The 14,488-nt window shown below is 45.7% G+C and overlaps 1 long non-coding RNA gene across 1 annotated transcript; it reads left to right on the forward strand.

Moving 5' to 3' along the window:
- Positions 1 to 10,410: 10,410 nt before the first annotated feature.
- LOC121138167 lies at positions 10,411 to 14,277 on the forward strand. The gene is made up of 3 exons (XR_005875346.1): positions 10,411 to 10,588; positions 11,992 to 12,119; positions 14,007 to 14,277. It is a non-coding gene; the product is annotated as an uncharacterized LOC121138167 (long non-coding RNA).
- Positions 14,278 to 14,488: the final 211 nt, after the last annotated feature.

Genomic DNA, 14,488 nt, shown 5'->3' on the forward strand with positions numbered 1-14,488 from the left:
GCCTCTGCCTCCTGAAGGCTGGGGCTAAAGGTGTGTACCACCACAGCTAGCCAGCTAGCCTGCACTTCTCTCTCTCTCTCTCTCTCTCTCTCTCTCTCTCTCTCTCTCTCTCTCTCTCTCTCTCTCTCTCTCTCTCTCCTCTTCTTCTTTTTCAGACAAGGTTTTTTCTTTTCTTTGTAGCCCAGACCACAAACTCACTATGTGGCTTGAGGGTGACCTTTAACTTGATTCTCCTGCCCCCACCTCCAGGGTACTGGAAATACAAATGTAAGACGCCACACCCGGTTTTATGAAGTTCAAAGGATGAAACCTCGGGTGCTGTGCTTGCTAGGTGAGCAATCTCCCAACTGAGCCACATCTCCAACATCCAGACTCAGCTTAAAGACCACGTTCTCAGAATCAGCTTCCAAGAGGGCCTTCTCCTCGGCACATGGGAACCTTCTTCTGGTCTAGCGTCGGTGAAGCAGCTGCAGTTTGGTAGGGAGAGAGGGTGCACGTGGAGGGACCCACCACCAGAAAACAAATAATACGCTGGCTGTCTCTTAAGCAACTGCACTATTCTTTAACTGATGAGTCAGAATTCTTAAAACCAGAGTCATGCACTGCTGATAAGGATGGACCTGGGACCTGTGAAGAACATCCTAAGAGATTTTCATCTTTATGAGAATGTCACAGAATGCAGGAGCACACGTACTCAAGGCTAGATGGCATTAGATCATCCGTCTAGGTCTCCGTGCAACCAACAGACACAATAAACATGGGACCTATGAGGCTGCTGCTGGCATAGAACTGTGTGTGTAGGGATTTTATCTGTTTGTTTGTGGTTTGGGGGTATTGTTTTAGTTCTTGAGGCAGAATGTTCCTGGCTTGCCTGGGCCTTGATATGTATGTATGTATGTATTATGTATGTATGTATGTATGTATGTATGTATCAGGATGGCTTCAAACTCACAGAGATCCTCCTGCTTCTACCTCCTGAGTGTGAGTGCTGGGATCAAAAGCATGTACCACCAGACATTTTTGTTTGTTTGTTTAAATCAAGTTCAGAAACTTTTAAAAAGCTATTCATTTGTTTGTGTGTATGTATGTGTGTGACTGTGCGTGTGCCCACACATGCCTCTGTCCCCTATCAAACCGCCGCTATTTCAGACACTAGATCTGAAAAAGGATAGCTGTGATCATGCTAGGGAGAACACTTTCCTGAAAAGCTGCTTTTTGAAAGGCAGATGGTATGCATGCAAGGTCAGAGGGTAACGTGTTAAAATCTATTCTCCTTCCATCATGCAGGATTTAGGGGCAGAACTTGGGTCATCAGGCTTATGAGACATTTCACCAGTCTGGTTTTTATTTTGTTTTTTTTGTTTGTTTGTTTTTTTGTTTGTTTTTGAGACTAGGTCTCACTATGAAGTTGGCTGGGACTTGACTGGCCTTGAATATGTAGCATTTCTCCTGCCTCCCCTCCTGAACTCTGGCATTAGGCACTCTCATGTCCAGCTGTGCATATAATTAGGCATACGCTCTAGAGTAATGATGAAAAGTATACCATAGTAAACTCATAAGCCTGCACCGTGTTTGTTTATTGTAAGTGTCATGTACTACATATAATTGGGTCTCTCTTTTTCCTTTTTCTTGTCTTGGCAGTTAGACCCAGGCCTTGCACATGCGAGCGTCCTGCCGCTGAGCCCCACAGCAGCCTGCTAGACCTTTACATTGCGGGCAGGAGAGTGTGTTTGCTTACTCTGGGATCACTGCAAACGTGCGTAATCATTACCTTATGAAATCACTAGGCAATAAAATTCCTTACCCTCATTATGTTTGCAGTCCATGGATGACCAAAACATATGTTGTTGGGTCTCAGAGACCCGGGACAACTGGCTGAGGTGCCTGTGACAGGTGACTATGTGAAATCTACGCAAGGGACTCTGGAGATATGAGGTGGGCTTTCTCTACCGCTGTGAGCAGCCTGGGCATAGTTTGCCCATCGTGCTGAGCCTGATACAGAAGCAGGCACGTCCAAGCTAGTCTTTGTCTCAGGGGTGGGCAGGACAGTGTGTCTGTGGCAACTCTGACCACAAGCTGAGGAGGGGCATGGCACCACCAAATCCTCCCAGGAGAAAGACAAAGCCAGAGAACAAGGGAATACCAGGCTCGCCGACGGCTCGATCAGATTCAACCTCTACTTTCTTTCCCATCTTTCTCCCTCCGCCTCTCTGGCACTCAGTACTGACTCAGGGTCTTCGTGGTGGTTTGAGAATGGCCCCCATAAACTGCATATGTGTGTGCTTAGTCCCCATGAGCTGTTTGGGAAGGATGAGGAAATGCGCCCTTGTTGGAGTAGCTGTGTGGCTAGCTATGGGTTTTGAGGTCTCAAAAGCCTATAAAAGGCCCAGTCTTTCTCTCTCTACCTGCTGTTTGCCGGTCAGGATTTAAAGTTCTCAGCTACTGCTCCAGCACCATGCCTGTCTGTTTCCCCACCATGACGACCATGGACTAAGCCTCTAAAACTGTAAGCCAGCCCCCAGTCAAATGCTTTCTTTCCTAAGAGTTGCCTTGGTCATGGTGTCTGTTTACAGCAATACAATAGTGAAGTAGCACCTTACTCAAACCTGTCCAGTAATTGCTATACCATGGATCTACATCCGCAGCCTTGATTTCCAGGGCCGCCTTCACTCCTACAGGGAGGTTTCTAAGAACCCAGCTACCAGCTGAGTCCATGCTACAGGCCCCTGTCAGCTCTGACCTGAGGGTGCAGACATGGGCAGAGATGTGGGAGACCCAGCTGTGCGGTCAGTTGCCACCTTAAACTGAGCTTAATTTTGTTGTGTTGTTTTTAGATCCCAGTTATATTTACATCTTTTAGACTTTATATTTACTTCTGAAGATCAGTTTTTCAATGATATCAGCATGCTTAAGTTTGGAAGACTATAAGCAGATCAGTTTTCAAGTTTCAGTTAGACACACAGCAGAACTTTCTGAGTTATCTTTGTATTCCCAATACTTAGTTCAAGGCTCTAAAAGGGGCTCTGCAGGAAAGAATGCCTTCCTGGGTGACTATGGGCGAACATGAGCTGGCTTTCCCTTTACCACAGGCTTCCATAAGTGAAATATGTGATATGGTATACAGTTTAATCTTGCTTGGTGTATGTGTATACACGTGCAGTCTGTATATACACACATGCCCATCAGAGTGGAGGCCGGAGGTCCAATGTCAGGTGTTCTTAGTCACTCTCTACCATATTTTTTGGGACAGGGTCTCTCACTGAACTCAAGGCTCACAATTCAGCTAGACTGACTGGCCCCAGATCCTCCTGGATTTTTTGTTCTACGTGGGCTCTGGAGAATAAACTGGAGTGCTCACACTTTCATGATAGGTACTTAGCACCTGAGACATCTACACAGCCCCTAATCCTTCTTACAAATTAATACAATATATGCATTTTCTCATTACTATAAACTCTTCCTAGATACTTCATACGTCTTTGTAGTTTAATATTAATGATTTAGTAATGTCTTAAGTTGCTGTTCTATTGCTGCGAAGCGATACTATAACTGAGGCAACTCATAAAGGAAAACATTTAATTGGGGCTGGCTTACAGTTTCAATGGCTTAGTCCATGATCATCATGGTGGGAGCACGGCAACAAGCCTGGAGCAGTAGCTTAGAGTTTATGTCCTGATCTGAAGGCAGGCAGGCCAGCAGAGAGAGAGAGAGACAAAAGCCAAGCCTCGCATGGGCTTTTGAAACCACAAAGCCCACCCCCCAGTGACACACTTCCTCCAACAAAGCCACATCTTCCAATCCTTTTAATCCTTCTCAAATAGTGCCACTCCCTGGTGACTAAGCATTTAAATACACGGGGGGCACCATCTGCATTCAAATCTCCACAAGTAAGGGTATGGCTATGCCAGCTTTCTAAGCTAGTCTCCCATTTGAATTATTTTCTGTTATTGTATATAAAAATTGTGGTCAATTTTTTCACCCACATTTTAGGTGAGTTTCTTAGATTTCCCTGAATTGGAATCACTGGGTAAAATGGCATGAATAGCTTTTTGTTCATTTGATAGTTGAAAACATATCATTTTGTAGTTTTAATCTGTTATTTCTTTCTTTGTTAATAACGTCAAACGTTTTCTTAATCCTTATTTACTGATTTTATTTCCTTCTTTGTGAACTGTCTGCTTCCTGTTAGGGTCTTCATATTTTTCACATTCCTTTGTGTTCTTTCCTGCTGTAAAACTCCTAGCCTTTGTCTTAATCCTAACGTCTTTCTTGGTCTGAATTTCAATGTAAAGAGTATTTGCTTGTTGGTACAAATATTTTTCATAACTTAAAAGTTTTTCCCTCATGTTTTTCCTCCTCCTCCCCCCCTTCTTCCTTTTGAGAAGTGACAGGAAAATGCAAGGTGACTGCAGCAGCAGAATCATCCGTCCTCTCTCCTCCACTGTTTCTCCCACAGACCCGCTCCCCTCTCCCCGTCTCCAAAGGTTCGGAGGGTTCCTGGGCTCAGTCCACATGTGTGGAGAGAAGTCTTTTCCTTGCTAGCCACTTTGGTTTTTCCCCACCAGTCGCCTGGGCTCTGTTGTAGTCCCCAAATAACACACAAGAGACTGTGTTAATTATGAAGCTGCTGGCCTTGCTTGTTTCTTACTGGCTAGCTCTGACTTAAGTAATTACCCCATAATTGTTAATCTAAGTATTTCTCTTACCGGAGAAAGGGTCCAGACTTCTTACCCCTGTGTTGGCTACGTCGTGACTCCCTGTGTTTCTCCTACCCAGAGTCCTCCTGGACTCCTAGTCCCACCTATCTTGCTTCCCTATTGGCCAACAGTGCTTTATTGCCATATGCACAGGACTTCCCCATCACACATGTGTCTTCTCAACTCCTTTAACTCCCTAGGCAACAGTTGGTCTAACCCAGGGCTTGAATGATTCCGTCCCCTGCCCCTCCAGACCCCAGCTTCTGATGCCACACCTCTTCTTGACTACACAGCAGGCATCCCAAAGGTCCCTTTCTCACTGCTGTGACAAAATACCTCAAAGGCAGCTGAAAGAAGAAGGGGTTAGCTCCGGTCAGTTTGAGCAGAATCCATGATGGTAGGGAAGGCGTGGTCAGAGCGGCTCTAGCTGTGGCCGCAGGGCATTCCGTGAAGCAGCGGCTCCTGCTGGGTCTAGAATTAGGAGCAGACAATACAGAGAAACCCTGGCTCGAAAAGCCAAAGAAAACAACAACAACAACAAAAAAATAGGATCAGGAGCAGGAAGATGGATTCTCATGCTCCATTCAGTTTCTCCTTTTTATTTTCCCAGACCCTGGTCTATGGGATGCTACTGCCCACCTTCAGGTACTCAGCTAACTTCTCTGGAAATACCCTCAGGTGTGTTCCCAGGTAATTTTAAAATCCATTTAAGTTGACAATGAAAATTAAGCATCACTTATGACCTTCACATAAAAATTAAAGTCTTTTTTTGTTTGTTTTGAGACAGGGTCTCACATGGCCCAGCCTAACCTTGAACAACTAACTAATCCTCCTGCTTCTACATTCCAATTCACAGAGATCCGCCTGCCCCTGCCTCCTGAGTGCTGGGATTAAAGATGTGCGCTACCAACGCCTGGCCTATTTTAATTTTTAAGGCAGGGTTTCTCTGTGTAGCCCTGGCTGTCCTGGAACTCAATCTACAGACCAGGCTGGCCTCAAACTCAGAGATCTGCCTGCCTAGGCCTGGGATTAAAAGCATGCACTATGCCTGGCTCCAAATTCCTGACACCCAGATGAAACCCTGAATCCTAGGGATATAGTCATCCTTGATCACCAGAAAGTCCTACTAAATAGATCTGCGTCCAACCAATTTCCCCGCTTTCAATGTAAGCCTCACTGTCAGAGACCATCTGTCCCGGCAGGTGCCCAGTGGTCATCCTGCTTTCTCCCTTAGCCCTTCTATTATCTATTTGGCCTACTTCAGTCTTTTGAAAATGAGGCAGATGTTTCACCACCATGCAGAATCTTCCAGAATGTTCTGTTTGTTTGTTTTGACTATTTCCTGGCTGTCGGGTGATCTTCATAACCCCTCCTACCTATCCAACTCAATATGGTTTGCTTACTCAGCTCCTGCCACATTGATTCTAAGATTCCTTTGTGATGCCAGTCAGGTGTGCTCCCACCTCTGGATAAGTAGAAAATTAAAAACGCACCAGGCAATAGCTGGTGCTTTTGAGTTGTTTCCCTTTTTAGACAGCGTTACTCCTGGCAGTGGATCAGATCTCTTCCACCATTTTTCTCTGAATAAAATCCCCTTGCTACTTTGCAGATCTGTGTGAACCTTTGAATAAGAGGCCAAGAACCTGAAGAGACCCAGCCTAGACCAGTGCTAATCCTGACCTCCTTCCTTTCTTGTTTCGGTGTTGAGGGTCTTGCACATGCTAGACAGCTAAGCTACATTTCCAACACTAATCCAGCACAGGGTTTCCCTGAACACTTCTGACACCTCATCGACCAGAACTAAGTCTGATGACCTCCCTAGCTGCAAGGGAAGTTGAGAAGGGGGAGGCAAAGGAGAAAGATGAGAATGTGAATGAGAATACTTTCAGACCCTACCTTAGAGCTACTGAGTCAGAAATGCTGAGGGTTGTGGCATGAATACCAACCATCTATGTGGTAACAGACCTTTCCAGAAGATTCTGATACACCTGAAGGTAGTGAATCATAGCCATATGATGGGGAGGGTTTGTTTGTTTGTCTCTGTTTTGGAAAAGGGTCTCATGTATCCCAGGCTGGCCTGGAACTTGCTATGCAAGGGAAACCTTGACTTTCTGATTTATTTATTTATTTTTACCTCCTGAATACTAGTATTACAGGTGTCAGCCACCACACCCCACTTTTGGACTGCTGGGGATAATACCCAGGGCCTCCTCCATGCTAGGCAAGCACTATACCTTCTTTACATAACACTATTCTCCTAGTTTCCATTGTAGCCAGTCTTGTGGTATGAAAAGAATCTTGGACTGGCACACATATCACCTGTTTTCTTTGTAGAAGATCTGCTACTTGCTCACCAAAAGACACCAGTTTTCTGACCTATATACTGATTTCATTCAATAAACTGTGGTGACCAATTTAAATAATGTAGATAAATACTTTGCAATCTGTAAATCATTAAGTAAATGTTTTGATTTTTGAATGGATCTTAGGAGAATGAATTAGGTCTGAAGTTCAGAGACAAAATAAAACTGGGAAGAATATAGTGGTGACTGTCATCATCAGCAGAGAACCAGGGCTGATACTTAGAGGAGGTCTCTAAGGAAGAAACAGTGGAGACCGGCACTGTGCTCATTGCATTGCATCATGGGTCAACATTTCAGACAAGGGAAACTCTCTTGACGAAATCAAATGTTTGGGGAGAACTGCAGCTGGCCAATCAATACAAGGTCAAACCCTCTACATCTCCCAGAGGCGCGGCATTTTATTATACTCTTATTTTATTCTGAATCAAGGTCTCATGTCTTACTGTGTATCTCAGCCTGGCCTGGAATTCACTGTCTAGAAACTCAAATGAGATTCTCTGGTCTCAGCTTCCCACAAGTGGGGATTACAGACTTGTGCCAGCGCACCCAGCTTGACATTTCCTGGGGTCAATGATGACAGTGGGATTTTGCCATAGCTTTGTCAACAGTTTATGTAACTGACATGATGGGCAGAGTACAAATGCCTGGGAGACCCAAAACTACCCATAAAAGGTAGAAGGAGACAGAAAAGTTACAACAGTCAGCGACAGAAATAGAAACTGAAACCACAGAAATTCAAAAATGCACCATTACAAAACAAACTTTTGGGGTGGCTGCTCCAGGTGGTTTCCAGAAGAGGAAGGAGGTGTAGGTGGCTTCAAAACAAACCCTTCGGAGGGTACTGGAAGGGAGCACTCACAGGAAGATGGGTGAGAAGCTAGGAAACAAATTGGAGGATTTAAAAAGAATGAAACGATACTGTGTGAGCACCAAGTACGGTACCCATCCCTTTCGTATTAAAGCCTACTCACTCCGTTCCCTGTCTGTTCATTCCACTACAGCGCCCCAGAGTGGCACCTGGAGCTGTTTTCACTGGGTGAACTTAGACCAGTCCCGGAGACACCCAGTCATATCTAGGCTTGCCTTCAGGAAGCTGTGACAAGGCCTAGAAATTGTCATGACTGACAGCAGGGCCCTCCTGAGGCTAGGGGTTTGACCTGCCTCTTCAGGTGAGCCTGTGTCCAGCAGGAAGTGTTGGTAGGCTGTCACCTGGCAACATGGACACTGTGGAGTAGTTAGGAGACTTTGTCTATTCAATTGGTCTGTACAAAATGTGAAGCCAAGGTCTATTTATTGATTGATTTGTTTAACATTTGGGCTGCAACGCACAAGTGCTGTGATAAGAGAGTTTGTAGAAGCAACATTGCAAAGCCACGTATTCCCAGGCACTAAGAGAGGATGTGATCTACATATGGAAATCTAATGATGTAACCCTCTGAAATGCTGAGGGAGACTGGCCAGCTTCACCATCAAGTTGACCATGCTCAGTTCAAACAAGTAGGCCAAGGCTGGGTCATAGTTTCAAAACTCTCAGTCTTTGGACCTGCTTTCTAACAGGCAAACTAGGCCCATTTTTTTCCTCCCCGCCCTTGCGGTGAACCCACTGACCTCCTGAGCCTTGAGAGTCTAGTATGTAGGCCGTCACAGCAGCTGTCACTTGATACATGAACAAGCTTCCTCCTCTGGATCCTGAGGGACAACTCTGATTAGTGCCTCTCAAGGAAACGATTAAAATGCAGCTGCAGAATGGTAATTCCTGGGGTCAAGTGTAGGCCCTGGTGACTCTCAGGTTATGTGACACGAGTGTCATTTGACACCTCTAGGTCCCAGCCCTTCTCAGGTAAGTTCTGCTACTGCAATTACCCCAGCTGTCCTCTAGCCAGTGTCACCTCTCTGTGACACCAGCAATACCTGGGTGTCATTACCCCAGAAGAAATCTGAGATGGAACCAAAACTCCCCTGCCTCTCACTCGCCCTTCTCTGCCCTGTGCTCTCCTCTCCTGCATTTCCTTCCTTTCCTTCCTACCTTCCTACCTCCTTTCCTTCCCTTCCTTCCTTCCTTCCTTCTTCTTCACGTATGTTCTGTTTTTGAGACAGAGTCTCAGATACCCAGGCAGACTCTCTAACTCCCTGTGTAGCTGAGACTGGCCCCCAGCCTTTGGTCCTCCTGCTTCTACTTCCCAAGGGCACAGGTGTATATCACCAGGCCTGCCTCAAGATTTCTTTCAAAAGGACTTCTTGGGACTGGAAAGAGGGCTTGGTGATGGAGAGTACATGCTGGTCTCACAGAGATCCCAGGTTGGGTTCCCAGCACATAACATCTCTGAACTGTCTGTACCTCCAGTGTCAGGCCACCTGACACCCTCTTCTGCTCTTCAAGGCTCACATACACATGCAGGCAAACACTCATACATCTAAAATTAAAATAATCTTTAAAGGATTGCACAATTGTTTGCAGTGAACTGTGTCCCCCCCACCTTGAAATTCCTGTTGGAGGCCTAGCCCCTGGCACTTCATAGTGGGCTAGGTCTGGAAAGGTGGTAAGTTGGACACAGACCATCAGGGTAGATACTGATTAGGTTGTTTGACCTCCAATTTCTACCCTCCAAAAGGCAGGGCAGTATGAACTGTTCTGTAACCTGCCTATTCTCGGAACCTGCCTAGGCTGCTGAGCAGACAGATAGTCAGACTTTGTTGTTGTTGGTGGTGGTGGTAGTTTTTGATTTTTTTTTTTTTGAGACAGGGTTTCCCTTTGTAAGGGTCCTGGTTGTCCTGGAATTTGATTTGCAGACCAGACTAGCTCTGCCTCCCGAGTTCTAGAATCAAAAGTGTATGCCACCATGCCCAGCTCAGTTAAACTTTTAAAATTCTGTTTTTAAAATTTATTTATTTATGTATGTATATGAGTGTTTTGTTCACATGTATATCTGTGTACTACATTTGTGCCCGGTGCCTACAGAGGAGGGCCACTGGATTCTCTGGAACTGGGGTTATGAACATGAATTATCATGTGGGTGCTGGGAATCAAACCCAGGTCTTTTTCAAAAATAAGTGCTCTTAACCACTGAACCACCCCTCCAGCCCTACAGTTAGATATTCTATTTCTATTGCTCCTTTTAACCTCTCCCAGCCAGGATTTCACCAATCCCCACAACTGCTTTTATGGGATCACCACTGACACCATCCAATGTGCCTGAAGTCACTGGGCCACCGCTGGAACATCCTTACTAGTGGGAGCTACTTGGGTGACTCTACCTTGGGGCTTGTGCCTGGTAGGCAAGTGGTGGGTCACTGAGATACATCTCCTACCCTTAGTTCTTAAAATGTTTTTCTTTTGAAATACAGTCTTACGTTGCCCAGGCAGGACTGAGTCACAGGGAAGACAGAGACCCATACTGCAGAACCTGGCTCTCAACACATGTTGAACACGATGCCAATTTGCTCTGCTTTCCAAGTTCCCTCTGACGGTGGCCTGTCTGGCCGTGACCACATCGTCTTCCTCACAACCCTTTGGCTAAGTCTCCTGTGGTGAGCAGTGGTGGTGGTAGGGCCTATGGACTCACCCCTTCTCCTGCTTCCTCTTTGGGTCATTTAGGGCTTGCCTCAAAGCTCACCCTCTGGAGAGGTCTCTCTTGAAACCCTCCTCTCACCTAGCACTTACTGGAAGGTCAGAGAAGCCAGCACACTTAGGCTACACCCAAGCCATATGCCACTGTATCAGACACTTCACATTTATTATTACCTCAGTTAGCCCTCAGGACAACCTTTAACAGAGGGTTAGTCCATTGTCACCAGGGTGGGACAAATGCAGGCACAGGCAGACCTGGTGCTGAAGAGAGGCTGAGAGCTCTACTCCTGATCTTCAGAGGGCAGATCTAGACCTGAGCTCACCCCCATCGACACACTTCCCCCCACAAGGCTAATCCCTCTCATGGGGGCCACTATTCAAATCTACAAGCCCTATGGGGGCCATTCTTATTCAAACCACACTTCTGTTCCAAGCTTCCTGGTCCCTTTCTCTCCACTAGGGATAACGGATTTCATTGGAATTTTAAGTAACTGATCTTCTGAAATGCATTTTTCCTAGACAACTGGCAATAGTCTGGTCCAAGGTCAAAGTCCGGCTGACCCTCTCTGTTGGTAGATAAGAAATGCCCTAGCAGACTTTGCTTTGGGATTCTCCACAGTAAAGCTGAACAACTCAGTGCTTTATGATGGAGGAAGGCCTGTAGGGTCCTCCTTTGTGGTTTAGAAGGAAACAATACTCTTTAGCAATCTCAGTGTGCCTGGCAGGGTGACAGCCACAACCTAATTTTGTGACCAGGAGACAGTTGCATTACTTGTATCTGGATACTGGCATAAATGTGGCCCAGCTCTGTGGTCCTTCAAACAAAACTTGAGGTTGAATTCCTTTTGTTCTGGTAGATAAGGGAGTGTACTGAGAACTATGGAAAGCAGACAGGGGTGCTCTGACAGATGGGGAAGAGAGTACCCACACAGCAGGAGGTCAGCCTGGAACTGGGTACTATAGCAACACACTGAGAATTAGCCTATGAATTAAAGGATGGTTGCATTCTCGGAGTCTGTGCAGGCAGGGAATGGCCAGGTTTTTTGTCAACCAACAGAGAAAAGAGTGTGTTGCTAATGTGTGGTTTGAGCTCAGTTGCATGCAGACAGCTCTGAGCTGTGGAGGTGACCTTACTCCTGAGTCTTACTTCATCTAAGTATGCAAACCAGAAGTGCTCCAAGCAGGGGGGCAGAGGGATTGATCCACTGAAGCTGCTGCCACCAACACCACCATCCCCCACCAGTGTGGGCAGTAGGCAGTGAAGAGTTTTGGGGATTTCTGTTGCTGTTAGTAGTTCCTTATACTATTATCTAGTCCCCATACTTCCAGACAATGTCCATGATAAAGTACTCCTTCTTCATAGGGCAGACATAGACACTTTCCACAAACAGCCATCCACCTTAGTTTCTTGGTACATCACAGAAATAAACAAGTACCAGCAAGAAAACAAAGCAGCAAGAGTCAACAGAAAGCAAGTGATGGATGCCTGAGGTAAGATACGGTTTTCCTTTTCTTTTGTGGTGCTGGGTGTTGAACCCAGGGTCTTGAACATGCCTGCCAGGTACTCTATCACTGAGCTAACATGCTGAGTCTGATGAAAAAAAACAAAACAAAATGAGAACTTGTTAAGATAGAGATGGATGTCTGTGACGGGCCTTTGGGGATTTGAGGCTGTTGGTGGTGCTAAGGTTTCTGTTTGGGTCTGGTTTGCTTGTTGTTTGAGACATGGTCTATGATAGACCAGAGAGGCTTCCATTTGGAAGATTCCCTTGAGCTCCTAATCTTTGTGCCTCTACCACCCAAGCACTGAGATTACAGATGTGCGATGCCACTCTGCTGGCTTTTTCGGATTTTCTGTTTTGTATTTTGGTCATCTGTTGCTTTAAAAGCTGCACTAAGAGCTGGGGGTATAGAGGGCTACCTCCGTCTATCTTAAGATTTCCTGTCTATCTTAAGAAAAAGGCCCTAGCTTCAATCCTGAAAAACAAAAGTGAAACCATAAACCACCCACATTTAATGCATTAAAACAATTATTTTCTGGGTAAAGTAACACAAATCCAGTGACCACAGCCCTTGGGAGGCAGAGGCAGGAGGATCAGGAGTTTAAGGCCAGCTTGAGCTTCATAGTGAATTGGAGGCCAGGTGGGGCTACAAGAGACTGTCTCAAAAAACAAAATAGAACAAAATCAACCAAACAAAAAGAACAAGCATTTGTTTGCTTGAGATTCTGCCCTTTTGGCAGGACTTTATGGAGACAGCTTAGTCCACATTTCACATATGATCTACTGAGGCCAGGACCTTTTTCTCTCCTGTATAGTAAGTACCTCAGCTTGGCAGGACTGTACTCCAGGGCCTGGCCAGGCATCTTTACCATGTGGCATCTTTACACAGTTTGAGCTTCCTCACTGACTGACAGTCTGTCCTGTCATGTGGTTGTCTCCTCCCACACTACAAAGCAGAAACTGCCAGACGTCCTTAGTGCTCAGAAGTGTAAGTCCTGGAATATCATTTCTAGTCTACGGGTGGCTCACAGCGTCACAGGGCCAGCCCAGACTCAGGTAGAGGACAGACTACATTTCATGATGGAGAAATGATGGTGATTATCTCTGGAATCGTTTGCCTCAGGTTTACTCTGCCATGATAAGGTATTGTATGCTTTGACACATTGCCTTTAGGGGTAACAAACATATTAAGCTGGATAAGGTAAGCCTTTTCCATAAAAAACAAAACTAGACTTTTATAATTGTTAATAAATTTTGGTTCTAAATGGAAGATGACTGTAGGTGGATTCTTAAAGGGAAATGAGATAGTGGGGCTCCAAACACATGGATAACATTTGAGAGAAAATAACCTGAAATGCAGACTGCACACAGACTACACCCTTGAAAGCATATTAGATCATTACCTGAGTGCCAGACAAAATTCCCCGACTCCCTGCAGAGCAGAGAGGACTTGCAGATCAAAATCCATTGCCCTCTAGTTTTGGGTTGGCAAATTAGACTAAGGGGAGCTGACATGTCCACAGCTTCAGGAAAACATCTTAAGGAGCAGCCTTAAACATACCTGAGCGCCTGGACTAATCACTGAGAAGTGAAACCCCCTGCTGGCAGGGGAAAAAGCACACAAGATCTTTGTCTCAGATCAGGAGATGAGGAAGAAGCGAGACATTTGCCATCTTTCTCTATAACGGGTTTCTTTGTCTCCCCCTCAGGGACCTAACTCAGTGGTTCCCAAGTTTCCTAATGCTGGGACCTTTAACACAGTTCCTCACGATGTGGTGACCCCCAACCACAACATCATTTTCCTTGCTACTTCGTAACTGTAACTTTGCTGTTATGAATCATAATGTAAATATCTTGTATTTCCCATTGGTCTTAGGCGACCCGTGTGAAAGGATCTTTCGACTTCCAACGGGGTTGACTCCCACAGGTTGAGAACTGCTGGTCTAGCTCCTAGTACCTTAGAGAGACCACTTGAGCTATACATCTCACCAAGGACAGAAGATTACACCTCAACCCAACAGACTCCATTGAAGTGACAAGCATCAACATGACTCTTGCCACTGTCAGTTAATCCATGTACATATGTGCAGTAGAGCTTTGGTTTGGAAACCCTTAAGTGCAGTGTCTCGTTTCCTTCTCACAATAAATACTGATGAGTAGGCAGGTCTCATGCGAATGTCTACATTTTCCAGGCATATGAACTAAAGAGGTTATAACCTCCTTGGGTCGTATGAGAGCTTAGATGCAGGCCCCTGGGAAGAAAGAGTTAATTCTGCACCCAGGGTTCCTCTTTTCATAAGTTAAGGGCCTTTAGGCCTCAACTGGAAGCCTCCTCTGCCCGGCTTGGCTTTTGCCTTG

This window comes from Mesocricetus auratus, unplaced genomic scaffold (assembly GCF_017639785.1).
Source record: "Mesocricetus auratus isolate SY011 unplaced genomic scaffold, BCM_Maur_2.0 Super-Scaffold_6730, whole genome shotgun sequence".
Taxonomy (NCBI): Eukaryota; Metazoa; Chordata; class Mammalia; order Rodentia; family Cricetidae; genus Mesocricetus; species Mesocricetus auratus.